We start from the raw sequence: 16,286 nt of genomic DNA on the forward strand, positions 1-16,286 counted from the left end.
GTAGACATCTGTGGGGGCCCATTATTCTGCCTACCACAGGAGGGATTCTGGAGCCCCAAACTCTCATGTCCATAAATGACAGCCATCCTTGCCTCTTTCTCTCTGAGCATCCCTGTGCCCAGTGCCACACCCCATCTACAATCCTTGGGCCTCATTCTTTTTCCTACCCTCTCTCCTTCCCTCCCTCTCTCCCTTCTCCCTCTCTGTCAATTGTTTCTTTCTCCTCAGCCTAAAACATATTTAACTTTCTGCCATGTAAAAAATGACTAATTTATCACAACCTTTACCAAGCCCATATCCCTCCCAGCTTCAATTGTATTTGTATTCTTTTCTTGTAAATAAAATATCTTGAAGGTGTCCTTCACATTTATTATCTTTCTTCCCTCCTCCCTTACTTATCAGTCCATTGCAATTTCGTCTCTGCTCCTATCACCAAAGACTTTTTTGTCCATACACCCAAATAATTTTTTTTCAGTCCTTATCGTTCCTGAAATCAGCAGCAGCAGAAGACAGTGCTAAACATTCCCACCCCTCCATCCTTCTGGAAATACTCTCTTCCCTCCCTCTGCTCCTGCCCATGGCACCACTTGTTCCTGGACTGTCCTGTACTTGTCTAGCTGCCCATTCTTTGTCGCCTTTGCTGGCTACTGGTCTTAGGCCTATGCCTTATATGTTACTTCTCCTCTTTAGACTCTGTCTGAGCCACATTTTCTTCTTACTATGTATATGCCCTCCCATGGCTGGGGGTGTGAGGCAGGGGTAGGGGAACCACAGGAAATCCTAAGGCTTCATGTACTACCTTTACTACATTGATGAATCCTTGATCTCTGATTGCTATCATAAGTCTAGGCTTTAACCATGAGTTCTAGACCTTGATATCCAGTTGCCTCTAGGACACCTCAACCGATCATTCCCCACAGAAACCTACATTGTCAGATGTCTAGTGCCGAACTCATCATCTTCCACATAAACCTGCTCCTGCAGTCTTTCCCATGTCTACAAATGCTACCCACATCCTCTAGTCACTCAAGTCAGATGCCTGCCTGTTTGACACCTCTGATGCTGCCTCTTCTTCAAGCCAAATACCCAGGCTATTTTCATGTATTAATGATTTCATCTTCTAAATCTCTCTTCTCTACTTCTAACTCCACAACTATAATTCAGGACCTGCCATCTCATAAGCAGATGCTCACACTGAAGTTGCTATGTCTGCACTTGCCCTTCTCCTTCCACTCTCATTGCAGTCAGAGTCATGTCTAACACACAACTAAGACCTAGTAATTCCCTTGCCACTCCACCACCATCATCACCTCTATACCCTCCTGTTTAATATCCTTTAGTATCTTTCCTTAGCTTTGAGGATAAGGTCTAAAGGCCTTATCCTGCTGCTAAAGAGCAATCACCTAGCCTCTCCTTACCTCTCCAGCCTCTTCTGATATCCCTCTTCCACTTGCAGCCTACCCATTAGCCATAATTAACCACTTTAAGTTCCTTGAAATCTTCATACTCTCAGACTCTCTATCTTTAATCTTTATACATAATATTCCTTCTGCTTGATCATGCCTACTCCTCTTTCTCTCTGTCTTTCCCCCTTATCCTGTTTTGGACAAGGATATGCTAACTATTTAGTCCAAGTCACAGGTTAAGTGACAGTTTTTCAAGGAATCCCCTTCCCTGACCACCTCAGGCTAGTTAAGGACCCTGCATTCATGTTCACCGAGACCCCAGCACTCAATGTTCCCCTAGCTCTATTTCCTGTTTCTCTGCCATTAGATTGTGCCCTTGTTAGAGTACACTCCATGCCTGTCTTGACTGCAGAACTCCTAGTACCTTGCACAAGACCTGGCACTTATGCCAAGGAAGCTTTCAATACATATCTGCTGAGTGAATGAAACCCTTTCCATTTCTTGCACCTCACAGAACAGAACAGAACTGGCTGGAATCATGCAAACACCATAATAGAACTGTGCATAAAACACAGCCCATAGACAATGCATAAACAGTTACTAACTTAATCTTTGAGCCTTCTCCATGATATCCAGAACATCTTGATGCCAGGAGTTACACACTTAGATACATACCAACAGCCAGGCACTGAAACAGTAGTGCCTTCCTATCCCCTAAGTCAACCAGTCCAGCTACGTCTGCCTCATGGAGTTGTAGCATGAAAGGTTTTCCTAACTACAAATGCTGGATCAATGGGATGGAACTTTGTACAGTCTGTAAGGCCTTAATTGGATCATATGACCTTCCTAAGCTTCAGTTTCATAATCTGTAAAATGGAGATAATAATGGTATCTATTCCAAAGGGTTGTTGTCAGCCCTTGGCACAGCGACTGGTGCCTGGAAACTCTCAGTGAATGATAGCTCTCAGTGTTAATTTTGTTGTTATTATCACTGTTATTGACAGCCCATTCATTTATTTAATTTGGCCCCATAATCCTCTGTAAATCTTTCATCCTCTCTCAGATTATTCTGGATTAGGATTTTGGGAAAAGTGTTTCCATTGTATTTGTTCATTTATTCATTTCTTGAGTCTTTTACTATGTTCCATGCACTCTAGCATCTGTGAATGTTGAGAGATAAGAGGGAGGTGAAAAGAAGGAAACTCAAATGGCTCAACATGTCAGATATGTAATACATATTTGCTCTATTACAACATCAGTATCCATCCTTCCTTAAAAGCAGCCTTTTTCCAAAGAAAAGGATTTTGTTCCCAAAGAACAACAAAGATGAAATTTTTAAAAATCAAAATTTAAAAAGCTGCAAATTACCAGAGTTTCAATCGTGGCACAGGAGAAGTGAATCCGACTAGGAAACATGAGGTGGTGGGTTCAATCCCTGGCCTCGCTCAGTGGGTTAAGGATCCAGCATTGCCATGAGCTGTGGTGTAGGTTGCAGACATGGCTGGGATCTGGCCTTGCTGTGGCTCTGGCGTAGGCTGGTGGCTATAGCTCCCATTCTTCCCCTAGCCTGGGAACCTCCATATGCCATGGGTGTGGCCCTAAAAAGCAAATAAATAAATAAATAAATATTAAAAGCTACAAATTACCAACCCATATCTGAAAGCATATAATTACATTTAGAATTGCATTGAGAAATGTGATAATAATGTCTTATAGTTTGCTCTGATCTGATTAAAACTCAAAGGATAAACATGAGCATGGCCATCAGAAAATATCCTGACAGGGACCAGGACTCTGAGACTTCAAGAGCATTGGATTTCCCTCCCCACAATGCCTGCTTTGCTGCCATTTGCATCTAAAATGTATATTGCACATTTCCTTCATGTAAACAATAAGATCTATTTCAGACTCTCTTGTACACAGAACACAGTTGACTTCAACTCCAATCAATTTGGCTAGAATCCTGGATTATCAGGCCCAGAAGGGCCCTTAAATATTACATACCTCAAGATCTTTGTTATATAGGGGAATATTTGAGACCCAGAAATGTGGAGGGTTTATCCTCGGTCAGTAACAATGTTTTTGTTGTTGTTGTTGATTTGTCTGTTTGTTTATGGCTGCACTCATAGCATATGTAAATTTCTGGGCTACAACTGCTGATCACAACCACAACCGCAGCAACATGGGATCTGAGCCGCATCTGCAATCTACACCATAGCTCATGGCAACACTGGATTCTTAACTCAATGGAGCAAGGCCAGGGATCAAACCTGCATCCTCATGGATACTAGTCAGGTTCACTTCTGCTGAGCTACGATAGGAACTCCATGTCTTCTTTTTTGTTTTATTGAGATATAATTAATATAAATCACTCTTTAAGGGGTATAGCATAATGTTTTGACAGACATATATTGTGAAATGATTACTACAGTAAGTTTAGTTAGCAACTGTCACCTCATATAGATACAATATAAAAGTAAAACGCAAATAATAAAATATTTTTCCCTTGTGATAACTCTTAAGATTTACTCTCTTGATAACTTTCATGTATACCATAGAGCAGTGGTAAATACAGCCATCATGTACACACATCCCTAGTAGTTATTTATCTTATAACTGGAAGCTTGTAACTTTTGACTCCTCTCCTCCAATTCCATCTCCTTTCATGCTCTGCCTCTGGTAACCACACTCTGATTTCCCCTTCTAGGAATTTGTTTGTTACTTTGATTCCTCACGTAGATTAGATCATATGGTTTTTGATTCTCTGACTTATTAGCATGGTGCCTTCAAAGCTCATCCATCTTGTTGCAAATGGCAAGATTTCCTATTTTTTAACGTCTGAATAATGTTCAATCCTGTGTTTATAGGTATATGTATGTGTGTATGTGTGTGTATCACATCTTCTTTATCCATTCATCCATCAATGAACACTTAGGTTGTTTTCATGTCTTGGTTCTTATAAACAATGCTGTTATCAACATGGTGGTGCAGATCTTTTTGAGTTAGTGTTTTCACTTTGAGGGGCCTATATTGCCAGAAGTGGAATTGCTAGATTATATAATAGTTCTATGTTTAATTTTTTGAGGATCCTCCACACTGTTTTATACTGCCTATACCAATTTATAATCCAACCAGAAGTGTATAAGGGTTACCTTTTATCCATAGCCTCACCAACATTTGCTATCTCTTATCTTTTTGATGGTGGTCATTCTAACAAGCTCCTTGGAGTTTTGATTTGCGTTTTTTTAGTAACTAGTGATGTTGAGCATCTTTTCATGTACCTGTTAGCTATTCATATATCTTCTTTGAAAAAATATCTACTCAGGTCTTTTGCCTATTTAAAAATTGTTTTTTTTTATTTTTTAGCTATTGAGTTATGTTGGTTATGTGTGTTTTTTATAATTTTTGGATATTAACCATTCATCAGATATGTAGTTTGAAAATATATTTTCTCATTCTGTAGTTTGTCTTTTTTACCTTGATCTCTTTGTGAAGATGCTTTTTAGTTTGTTGTAGTCTCACTTGTTTATTTTGGACTTTTTTGGGGGGTCAGGTCCAGAGCATATGAAAGTTCCTGAGCCAAGGATAAAACCCGCACCACAGCAGTGACCCAAACCACTGCAGTGACAATGCCAAATCCTTAACCCACTGCATCACAAGGGAATTCCTATTTTTGGTTTTGTTACTTGTGGGCTTTAGGTATAGCATCCAAAAAAATCATTGCTAAGACTGTGTCAAGGAGTTTTATTCCTGGGTTTTCTTCTAGGTGTTCATGGTTTCAAGTCTTAACCTTTAATTCTTTAATCCATTTTGAGTTCATTTTTGTGAGTAGTGTTAGAAAGTGATCTAGTTTCATTCTTTTACAAGTAAATTTCCAATTTTACTGTCATTCTTTATTAAAGAGGCTGTCTTGGAGTTCCCGTCGTGGCGCAGTGGTTAACGACTCTGACTAGGAACCATGAGGTTGCGGGTTCGGTCCCTGCCCTTGCTCAGTGGGTTAAGGATCCGGTGTTGCCTTGAGCTGTGGTGTAGGTTGCAGACGCGGCTCGGATCCTGCATTGCTGTGGCTCTGGCGTAGGCCGGTAGCTACAGCTCTGATTGGACCCCTAGCCTGGGAACCTCCATGTGCCATGGGAGCAGCCCCAGAAATAGCAAAAAGACAAAAAAAAAAGGAGACTGTCTTTTCTCCATTGAGTATTCATGGCTTTTTTTCTCAAATATTTGTACATATATGTTTATTTCTGGGATCTTAATTCAGTTCTAATGATCTATATGTCTGTTTTTATGCCAGTACCATATTGTTTTGATAGCTATAGATTTATAATATAGCTTGAAATCAGGAAGTGTGATGCCTCCTGATTTGTTCTTCTTTATGCTTTGGCTTCAGGATTGCTTTGGCTCTGTGGGGTCTTTTGTGGTTACATATAATTTTAGGATTGTTTTTTCTATTTCTGTGAAAAATGCCATTGCAATTTTGACAGGGATTGCAATGAATCTATAGATCACTTTTAGTAGTGTTGACAATCTGTAAACCTTGGATACCTTTCCATTTATGTGTGTCTTCTTCAATTTCTTTCATCAGTATCTTGTGGCTTTCAAAATAGTGATCTTTGACCTTTTTGGTTAAGTTTATTCCTAAGCATTTTATTGGTTTTGATGCTATTGTAAATAAGATCATTTAAAAATTTCTTTTTCTAATAACTTCTTGTTAGCATATAGACATGCTGCTTATTTTCATATGTTAATTTTGCATCCTGCAACTTTACTGAATTCATTGATTAGATCTAAGGGTTTTTTGGTAGAGTCTTAGGATTTTCTATATATAAAATGACAGCATCTGCAAATAGAGACACCTTTACTTCTTCCTTTCCAATTCTGATGCCTTTTATTTATTTACTTTTTTTATTGCCTGATTGCTCTGGCAAAGATTTCCAGTACTGTGTTAAATAGGTGTAGTGAGAGTGGATACCCTTGTCTTGTTCCTGATCTTAGAGGGAAAGCTTTCAACTTTTCAATATTGAGTATGATGTTAGCTGTGGGCTTATCACATACATCCTTCATTAAGTTGAGGTACATTCCTTCTATACTAATTTGTTTTTGTTTTTGTTTTTTGTCTTTTGCCTTTTTTTTAGAGCCGTGCCCACAGCATATGGAGGTTCCCAGGCTAGGGGTCTAATCAGAGCTGTAGCTTCCGGCCTACACCACAGCTACAGCACGGGATCCGAGCAGCATCTGTGACCTACATCACAGCTCACGACAATGCCAGATCCTTAACCCATTGAGTGAGGCCAGGGATTGAACTCGCAACCTCATGGTTCCTAGTCGGATTTGTTTCTGGTGCACCATGAAGGGAACTTTTATACTAATTTGTTAGGAGATTTTATCATGAACCAAATATTGAATTTTTGTCAAATGCTTTTCTGTATCTATTGAGAAAATCATGATTTCTTTCATTCTGTTAAGGTGATATATCACATTAATTGATTTAAATATGTTAAAACATCCTTGTATCCCAGGTGTAAATGACACTTGATCATGTGAATGATCCTTTTAATGTTCTTCTGAATTTGGTTTGCTAGCATTTTATTGAGAATATCTGTGTATGTATTTATCAGGGATATTGATCTACAGTTTTCTTTCCTGGTAGTGTCCTTTGCTGGCTTTAATATCAGGATAATGCTGTCCTTGTGAAATTAGATTGGGGGTATTCCTTCCCCTTTGGTTTTTTGGGAGAGTTTGAGAAGGATTGGGTTTAAATTTTAAATATTTGGTAAAATTCACCAGTGAAGCCCTCTGCTCCTGAGCTTTTTCTCATTGGGAAATTTTTGATTACTGATTCAGTCTCCTTACTAGTAATTGATCTATTCAGACTTTATTTTTTTTCCTTATTCAGTTTTGATTTGGCTATGTTTCTAAGAATTTTTCCATTTCTTCTAAGTTGTCCAGTTTCTTTGTGTATAGTTGTTCATGGTAGCCTCTTATGATCCATTGTATTTCTAAGTTATCAGTTTTAATGTCTCCTTTTTCATTTATAATTTCATTGATTTGGATCCTGTCTTTTTCTTAATTTGTCTAGATAAATATTTGTCAGTTTTTTTAACTTTTCAAAGAAATAGCTCGTTTTGTTTAAACTTTCCTATTATTTTTCTATTCTATATTTCATGTATTTCTGTTTTAATCTTTCTAAATTAAAGAAAGTAATTATGTCCTCTATTCTTCTAACTTTGAGTTCAGTTTGCTATTCTTATTCTAGTTCCTTAAAGCATAGAGTTAATTTGTTTACTTGGGATGCTCCTTGCTTCTTAATGTATTTATTGCTATGAACTTCCTTCTTTTAATTGCCTTTGCTGTATCTCATAAGTTTTGGTATGTTGTGTCACCTTTTTGTTTGTCTTAAGATACTTGTTTACTTCCCCTTTAATTTCTTCTTTGATCTTGGTTTTTGAGGAAAGTATTAATTCCTATGGATTCATGAATTTTTCAGTTTTTCTCATTATTGACTGTAGTTTCATACTGTTGTAGTCAAAGAAGATATTTGCTATGATTTCAGTCTTTTTGAATTTGCTAAGACTTCGTTGTGGCCAAAAATATGGTCTGTCCTAGAAAATGTTCCATGTGCATTTGAGAAGAATATGTCTTCTGCTGCTGTTGTCAGATAGAATGTTCTCCCTCCCTCTCTCCCCCATATATATATATATATATAAAATATCTCTAAATGTCATGTGAATATATGACATAAATATAGCTACTTCTGATTTTTTTGGTTATCACTTGCTTGAAATGTCTTTTTCCATTCCTTAAAATTCTCAGTCTACATGTGTCTTTACAGCTACAGTGAGTCTCTTGTGGGCAACATACTGTTGAATCTTGAATTTTTTAATCCATTCAGCCATTCTATATCTTTTGATTGGAGAATTTACTCCATTTACATCTAAAGTAATTATTGATAAGTAATGACTTACTATTGCCATTTTTAATAGTTATTAACAATTAGTTAACAATTGTTTAACTGGTTGTTTTGTAGACCTATCATTCCTTATTCCTTACACTGCTGTCCTTTTTGTGTATTTTGATGTGTTTACTTCTTTATCACATTCTTTTGTGTAATTACTACAGGTTTTTCTCTTGTGGTTAACATGAGGTTTACATATCTTAAAATTATAATATCATATTTTAAACTAATAACAAATAAACTTTACTACTTAAGATTTACACTTTTACTTCTCCTCCCACTCACATTTTAGGTTATTGATGTTACAATTTACATGTTTCTTATACTATGTAAATAATAACAGATTTGTTGATTCATGTCCTTTTACTTCCACTTAAAGAATTCCCTTTAGCATTTTTTGCAAAGGCAAGTCTAGTGGTGATGAATGCACTCAGCTTTTCCTTGTTCAGGAAAGTCTTTATCTCTCTTTCATTTCTAAAGAACAGCTTTGCCATGTATAGTATTCTTGGTTGATAGTATTTTTTTTCTCTCAATATTTTGAATATGTCATCTCATCTTCCAGCCTGAAAAGTTTCTCTTGAGAAATATGCTGACATTATTATGGGGGTTCCTTATATATAACTTCTATCTTTTCTCTTGCTACCATAAAAAATTCTTCCTCTTTGACTTTTGACAATTTAATTATAAGGTGTCTCAGTGTAGACCTATTTGGAGTCCTTTGGGCCTCTTGGGTCAACATGTCTATTTCTCTCTTCAGGTTTGTGAACTTTCAGCCATTGTTGATTTAAATTACTTTCTGTCCATTTCTCTTTCTCTTCTCCTTCTTCATTCTCATAATGCAAATATTCTTCCATTTCATTGTGTTCAATAAGTCCCATAGTGTTCCTTCACTCTTTTTCATTCTTTTATCTTTCTTCTTTGTCAGGATAATTTCAAATGTCCTAATTTCCAGGTCACTGATTTCTTTCTTCTGCATGGCTATGTCTGTTTTCAAAGTTCTCAAATTCTTCAGTTTAGTTATTGTATTTTTCAGCTCTAGAATTTGTGCCTTTGAATAAGTAGTCTCCTCTTTCAGTCTTTGCAGATTTGTCTTGGCAGAGACAGTTCTTCACAAGTCAGGTCAGTTTGGGTCTCTAAATGCATCTTCTGGTAATATATTTGTGCAGGTGGGACCTGTCTGTTTTTGGGTGAGACAACTGTTTGAGCTCTGGGATGAAGGGGGTTGTGCCACTGAACGAGAACAACTGGATAGGACTGCTGACTTCGTTTTCTGCCCAAATAAGACTGTAGAATGGGTTCTGTGGTTGCTTGGATCCTCTGGTCAGTCTTCCTAGACATTGGGACTGGGTGCTATACTATGTAGTAAATGAGACTGTGAATTAGCTTTCTGCCCTGGCAGGTCAGAAGGATCGGACCTAGGGCCTGGCCTGTTCAACTTATTGTCTGGGTACCTGATTCAGGAAAGAATTTAGACTGAATATCTTGATCAGGCAAGGCTACTGATTTTGCTCTGCAGACAGGGAAAGCCACAGGCTGTGTTCTCAGTTCAAGTGCCACTATAAGCAGGGTTGCTGGATGGGCTATGCAGCTCCTCATGTACTCTGATTAGGTTCCCTGGCTAGGCAGGCTAAAAGCTATATTCAGCAATAAGTGTGGCTACAAATTAGTTTCCCTTCCTGGGTGCAGTGGAAGAAGTCTCTCCAGGGACTAAGGCTCTCTGTTTGTGGTTATGACTCAAGCTGACTCATACCCCAAGCTCCCTGCCTGAATAGGGCCACTGAAGTTTCTCTGGGGTCACTAAGCTCTGACTACTCTACTCTCAGCTAAAGCCCTGCTTTTTTACACAAATTCTAGGTATTCTTGCCATCCTTTCCTGTAAGATAGGGCTGGGAGCCATGTTCTGCAGTGGCTGAGGCTATGACTCAACTCTCCTGCCTGAGTGTGGGTGGACTGGGCTCCAAAGCTGACAAAGCTCCTCACTCTAGGACCCAAATCTAGCATACCTTCACTGCACCAAGTTCCCTGTTCAAACTGTACCACTGACTTGGGTCTGCAGAAGAGCAAAGCCACTAATTGGGAACTACTAGTCTCTGCAGGTATGAACTTGGTTTGCCAAGATCTGTGTACTGGCTGTTGGAAGTCCCTCTCCCCTTCTATGTCACAATCATATTTCAAGTGGTTGAGCCCCACAGATTCCACTGCAATCTCTATGGGGAAGAAAACGGAGTGGGGGCTCTAATAAAGCAATCCACAATGCTTGGGGTAAGCTGGATGTCACCCCTGGGCTCTCTTCCCATTGAAGAAACTGGGCTCACAGGATATCTTTCTACATAATGTTGCACTGGGCTGGTGGAGGGGGATGCAGTCAGCATGTAGTCACTCCTTTTACCTTTCTAATACCATCTGTCTTGGCCTCTATTGTGCACGGGTTGGGGGGGTCACCTTCACTGTCATGTTCTAGGATTCTCTCAGTGGTGTTTTGTCCATGAGTAGTTTTTAATTGTTCTTCTCATGAGGGGAGAGCAAAATCAAGAATGACTTCTATCTCGCCATCTTGGTGACTTCACCCACAGTAACAGTGTTTGGATTAGAAGATTCATTCCCTATATAGAATGGCAATTAAGGACTCCAGTGATCTTCCATTTAATCCTAGTGTTCTCTGAAAAATTTTTCTCATTATATTTATGTTACATAGACATTAAGTGACTTGCCCAAATTCATACAGCTGACAGTGTTATAACCCAGATTAGAACTCAGTGTTCTTGCCTCCCAGTTCCTGTGTCTTTCGACCATTCGCATTTGTTCTAATCATCACCAGCTTTCCCCACAACCATGTTGGTATCTAGTTCTTATGCATTTTGATGGGTACCACTCCCAGTCAAAGCCTTTCAAATGATGACATATTAATACTTATAAGAGGAGATGGCCATCTGCCCAAGGTTCAAGCCATGATGCATCTGTCATCATGGCTCCTTTAAGGGGATTATAGTGTAGATGACCAAAGCCAAAAATGCCTAGAACAGACTCCCAAGTGAAGCACTACCTACCAGAACACCAGCCTTGGGCACCATTTCCTACTGACTTTAACCTAGAGGAGACCTGCCAGTGCCACAGAAACCTGGAAAATTTGGCTGAAATTCATACAGGAGACTAGCTCAGCATGCTTGTGGCTCGAGGAGATTAGACAATATCAGAGTCAGTAGCATCTGTTCAGTAAAGAGAGAATGTAGTGACTAAGACTTTGGATTTCTCTGGCTTATGCTGTTTCTACTAGGAGCTATCTCTCTACTTTGCCAATAAACATTTATTAAACCTCCCTAGTTCTACTCCCATTAAAAGGCAGGGAAGGGAATGGTATAATTCTGGGCTAGATATGTATTTCAGGCAGAGGACGCAGCTTAAAATCTATAAAGATCATAGAGCCTTTACCCAGCATGACACCTTCAGGCATAAAACTCCATCCGCTACAATACAGAGTCCCAAGCCCCAAGCCTGGTGCAGCCTTCAGGGTTGTTCTGAGACTATAATAAAGCTGAGTAGCCTACAACAGGACCTAGCGGTGTTATTGTTATCCTTCATCGACTTATGTTCATTTCATTTGGCCCTTTAATGATCTGAGAGAGGGTCTGAATGCTTTGAAATAGTGGGAATGAATGTGCGTGTTGTGCAGCAAAGCTGAAAAGTGGCTACAAGGATGGGAAAATATAAGACTGGGTCTTTAGGAAGTTGGCCTAGAATAGAGCCATCAAGCCTAGGGCCAATATGTGCTGCTATTAGCTTTCTTTGTCTATAGAAGCCAACTTTCTGTGATGACAAGTCAGCAAAATGATGGCATGCAACCATATTCTCAATTAGATGATGATAGGTTATGGTCCTCCACCACCAGCTCCTAAGTCCAGAGTCATTATACTCACCATCCATCCTAATGGGTAGAATGCATGCCTGGAATTTAGGACAAATGAATTTGGCCATATACTTCATCATGGTCTCTCTCACTTCTGGGTCTTTGTGCATCCATGTTGAATGCCATCTCCTCTTTGCTTGATAAATTCGGAGTCATCCTTTAAAAGCCCAGCTCAGAAGTTATTTATTTTTTTTCAATAAGTATTTTCAGAGTTTAGACCATGGTTTTGGCCCTACACAGTGGTATACATGAACAGCTCTTCCTCCCAGGGCTTAGTGTAGTAGGAGATTGCAATGAAATGAGATGAATAAGAACAATACAGACTATAGTGGAAGCAAGCACATAGCTTTTTTTCATCATGGAGGACAAAGCATGAGAGACAAGACCTTTTGGGTGAGAACTGATGAGTAGGAGTCAGTCAGGTCAAGACAGGAAGGGAAAACATTCTAGATTGATGACACATCCTGCACAAAGGCTTTGAGATATATTAGTACTTGCTGTACTGTTGATACAGCTGATGCATTGTGAGTGAGGCAGGCATTAATGATAATAGGAGGCTGATCAGAACTTTTAAGGCCAGGGTTAGATTTTGGATTTTATTTTATGTGCAGCAGGATACCATTGGAGTATATTAAACAAGAAAGTGACATGATCTGGTTTATAGTGTAAAAGGCTAGTTATATAGTGATCCAGGTGAGAGATCATGATGGAGGGGTTAGACTGGGCTGCTGGTAGTGGGAGTGGAGGGGTGTACAATATGGGATTTAAATTAGAAGCTGAGTGTACAAGATTGTCAGATATATTGGATGGAGGGACGAGAGAGAGATGTCAATAATGCCTCCTAAATTTTTGACTTGAGCATCTGGATGTATGATTCTTCTATTTATTGATAAAGGAATGTCCAAGGAAAGAATTGAGGAGTTCAGAGATATGCTTTTAACATGTTGAATTTGACATGAAAGAACTAGGCTAGAGATGTTGACTTAGCAACATCAGCATAAAGGAGGTTTGGTGATTTTTCAAGCATGTCTGCAAATTCTTTGACAGTCCTCTCATTAAGAGGTGAGGTCTGTGCCCAACCTCTTGAACCAGGGCTAGACATAGTAACTCTGTTATAACCAACATAATTCAGCTACCTTCCAGGTTATGACAGTGCAAGCTATACAGCTTCCACCTAGTTCTCTTAGAATGCTTCTGCTACAAAGGTACTTTCTGGAGATGCTCCATTTCATGACCCAGGTGCCATGCTGTGAGAAGTGATAAGGAAAGGCCGGTATCATAACCCAGCTGCTATACATGTGAGTGAAAGACCCCATTCCCTACACTGGCACCCATAACTCCCTTCTCTTCTCAGTTAGGACCCAACATTTTCCCAGCTGAACAGGACTGGATCTGGGCAACTAATATGCCTTTGTATCACCACAGGACCCCCTGCCACATGGAGTGTGAAAGTAGATCGTCCATCCTCAGATATTCTAGTCGATTAGGTCACCCCCACTTACATGAGTATTCCTATCTGAAGTCCCAGACATCATGGAGTAGAGACAAGCCATCCGTGCTCTGTCCTGTCAACATTCCTGACCCATGGGAATAATAAATGGTTATTTATGCTATTAAATTTGGAGATAGTTACAGAACAAAAGATAATTGAAATATGTGATAACCGAAGCTATCAGAACAGATGAGAAAAGAGAAAACACTTAGGAAACCTCAGCTTTTAAGGGATGGGAGAAGCTGATAGGAAAAAAAAAATGAGATACAGAAAAGTAGCAGGGGAAAAAAGCAGGGCTATCAGGAGACTGTGGTGTCATGGAGACCAAAGAATCAAGTCATTGTCACCAGTGTCAAATGCTGCTGACAGGTCAAGTAACATAACTAAAAAATGCCTTTAGGTTTTAGTAACCAAGGCAGTGGTGACTCAGCAAGAGCAGCTTCACTGAGAGCAGATAACAAAAGTAGAATTATTTTAGAAGAGACAAGCTGGCATGAAGAATAAAGGAGAGACTTAGACAGAATGAAGGCCATCTTGTGCCTGTGACAGAAGGGAAGGGAGAGATGGTGTACAGATCTGTGAGTTCTGTTGATTTGATCACAAGAAGTTTAGGGAGTTCCATTATGAGAGTTTCTGTTCTCCATTAAGCTGAACCTTTGGAAGAAAAAACAAACTGAGAGGTGTTTTTTGTTTGCAATCTATATTCTTACATTACGTAGTGCCCTCCTGCCTAGAACCAACACCTGCTTAATCTTCTCAATTAAGGCCCCACCTTTTCCCATGCTGGGAATGGTCCTGTGCCTCATCATACAAGAGCCTCTCACATGAAGCTCAGGCCAAGGATAAGGGTTGTGGGAGGTGGTGAGGAGTTCACTACTAGACCTAAGAGTTTAGCCCCTGCATTCCAAGGTTTAGCCTCTTAGCTTATTCAGTATTCAATTTTTTTTTGAAGCTGCAAACCCATATGAGTTGCTGACAGGATGGGGTTTGTGTTCCTGGGGCGGGCTGGTGTGGTGGCCCAGGGTGTGGTGACACTTAAGGCAGAGTGGACCACCAGTGCAGCTGCTGGGAAGGTACTGTTTTGTTGACTTGACTCTCATCATAACCCCATTTTGTTAATAGGGAAACCCTCAGCTCAAGGGAGGGACTTGCCCAGTATCACAGAGCAACTGATATGGAATTGAGCTTGACTAAAATTCAGGTGTTCATTCTTCTCAGCGTTTTTGTCATGCTATCAAATTGGAGCTGAGGCAGAAGCAAGGCAGAACAGGTCCAGGTGCTCTCTGATGGAAAAGGCAGGAGGATCCAGAGGGCAGCTTGCATAGTCAACAAGGGCAGGTGCCTTTAGCCTCAGGTGCCTTTAGCCTCGCTTCAGCAGATGGTCACATGATTAATGTTTCCAAGTGAAAGGGAGCCTGTGTAATTAGATGTTGTTGAGACTGAATGGAGAACCCTTCCTCCAATTCTAGGCTCCTTTAACAGAATTTTCCCCAATTACTTCCTGTTCCATTTCCTTTCTCATTCATTCCATATCCTTATAGCTCTCTTGGGAGAAGTCAGAGTTCAAGAGGGCTTCCTTACCAAGCTCAGACTGAGAAGCCCTCTGAAGGGTGTCCAAACACAGATGCATCCTGGTACCCTGTCATGCCTTGCTCTCCTGCCCACAGTCCTTTATACTTCAGCACAAGAAACTAAGGTCATTAAATGAACACCCCGGATTTAAAAGCCCATAGGAATGAAGAATTATTTAAGTAATAAAAAGCTATTTTAAATGACTTAAAACAGCATATTTAATACTACTTGGATTCTCTTAGAGCTGCTTTAGAAGTCTGCACATTGCATGTATTCATTTGTAATGGTGTCCACTGATCATGGTTTAGCTGGTCTCCTTTCCAACACAACCCTGAAGAAACCCTCCTCAATGTAGCTCAGATCTAGATTAGCATTCGTTTATTCATAAATATTTATTGAATGCCTACTGTTAGACATTCTTCCAGCATCCTCTGGAACTGCTAGGGAAAATCTCTGAAACTATTAATACCATAAAATACTTAAGTCCACAACATTGGTCCTAGCTTGGAGTAGGGTTTCAAACTTTAGCAGAGCGCAGCAACAGAAGTACTGATGGGAACAGCTCCAGCTTTCCCCTAAAAGTAGGGGAATAGTTTTCAGAGGCAAAGCGGATTTAGGATATTCCTAAGGAAAGAACACTTAAATATGACTGTCAGGTAATTTTGCTAGGAAGGCTGCTATGTGTGCCTTACTTGGTTGTTCTGGGGGATGTCTGAGTTGGGCAGAGATTATGAAATTGATACAGTAGGGAATCAATTAGATGATCACATGGCTGGAACATGCACCAAGGGTCAAACTGTCCAAGTCTCTGATCTTATTTCAGACAAGAAAGCCTTTTATATGATTTGACATGCTCTCCCAAGGAGATTTTCCCCATCCCTTAGGAGCCAGGTGATTTCCTCAAGCACATCTCATGAGATTATTTCTCAGATTTTTCCTCTGTAACAAATAAAGGCCATC

At 39.7% G+C, this 16,286-nt stretch overlaps 1 long non-coding RNA gene across 2 annotated transcripts in view; it reads left to right on the top strand.

Moving 5' to 3' along the window:
• Positions 1–16,286, top strand: part of LOC110257716 (uncharacterized) — a 152,800-nt gene that overhangs the window by 33,418 nt on the left and 103,096 nt on the right. The gene's annotated exons all lie outside the window — the stretch shown is intronic.

Source organism: Sus scrofa, chromosome X (genome assembly GCF_054392235.1).
Source record: "Sus scrofa isolate SSC_HxYL_T2T_F1_AM1 chromosome X, Sscrofa_HxYL_maternal_Yorkshire_Landrace_v2.0, whole genome shotgun sequence".
Taxonomy (NCBI): domain Eukaryota; kingdom Metazoa; phylum Chordata; class Mammalia; order Artiodactyla; family Suidae; genus Sus; species Sus scrofa.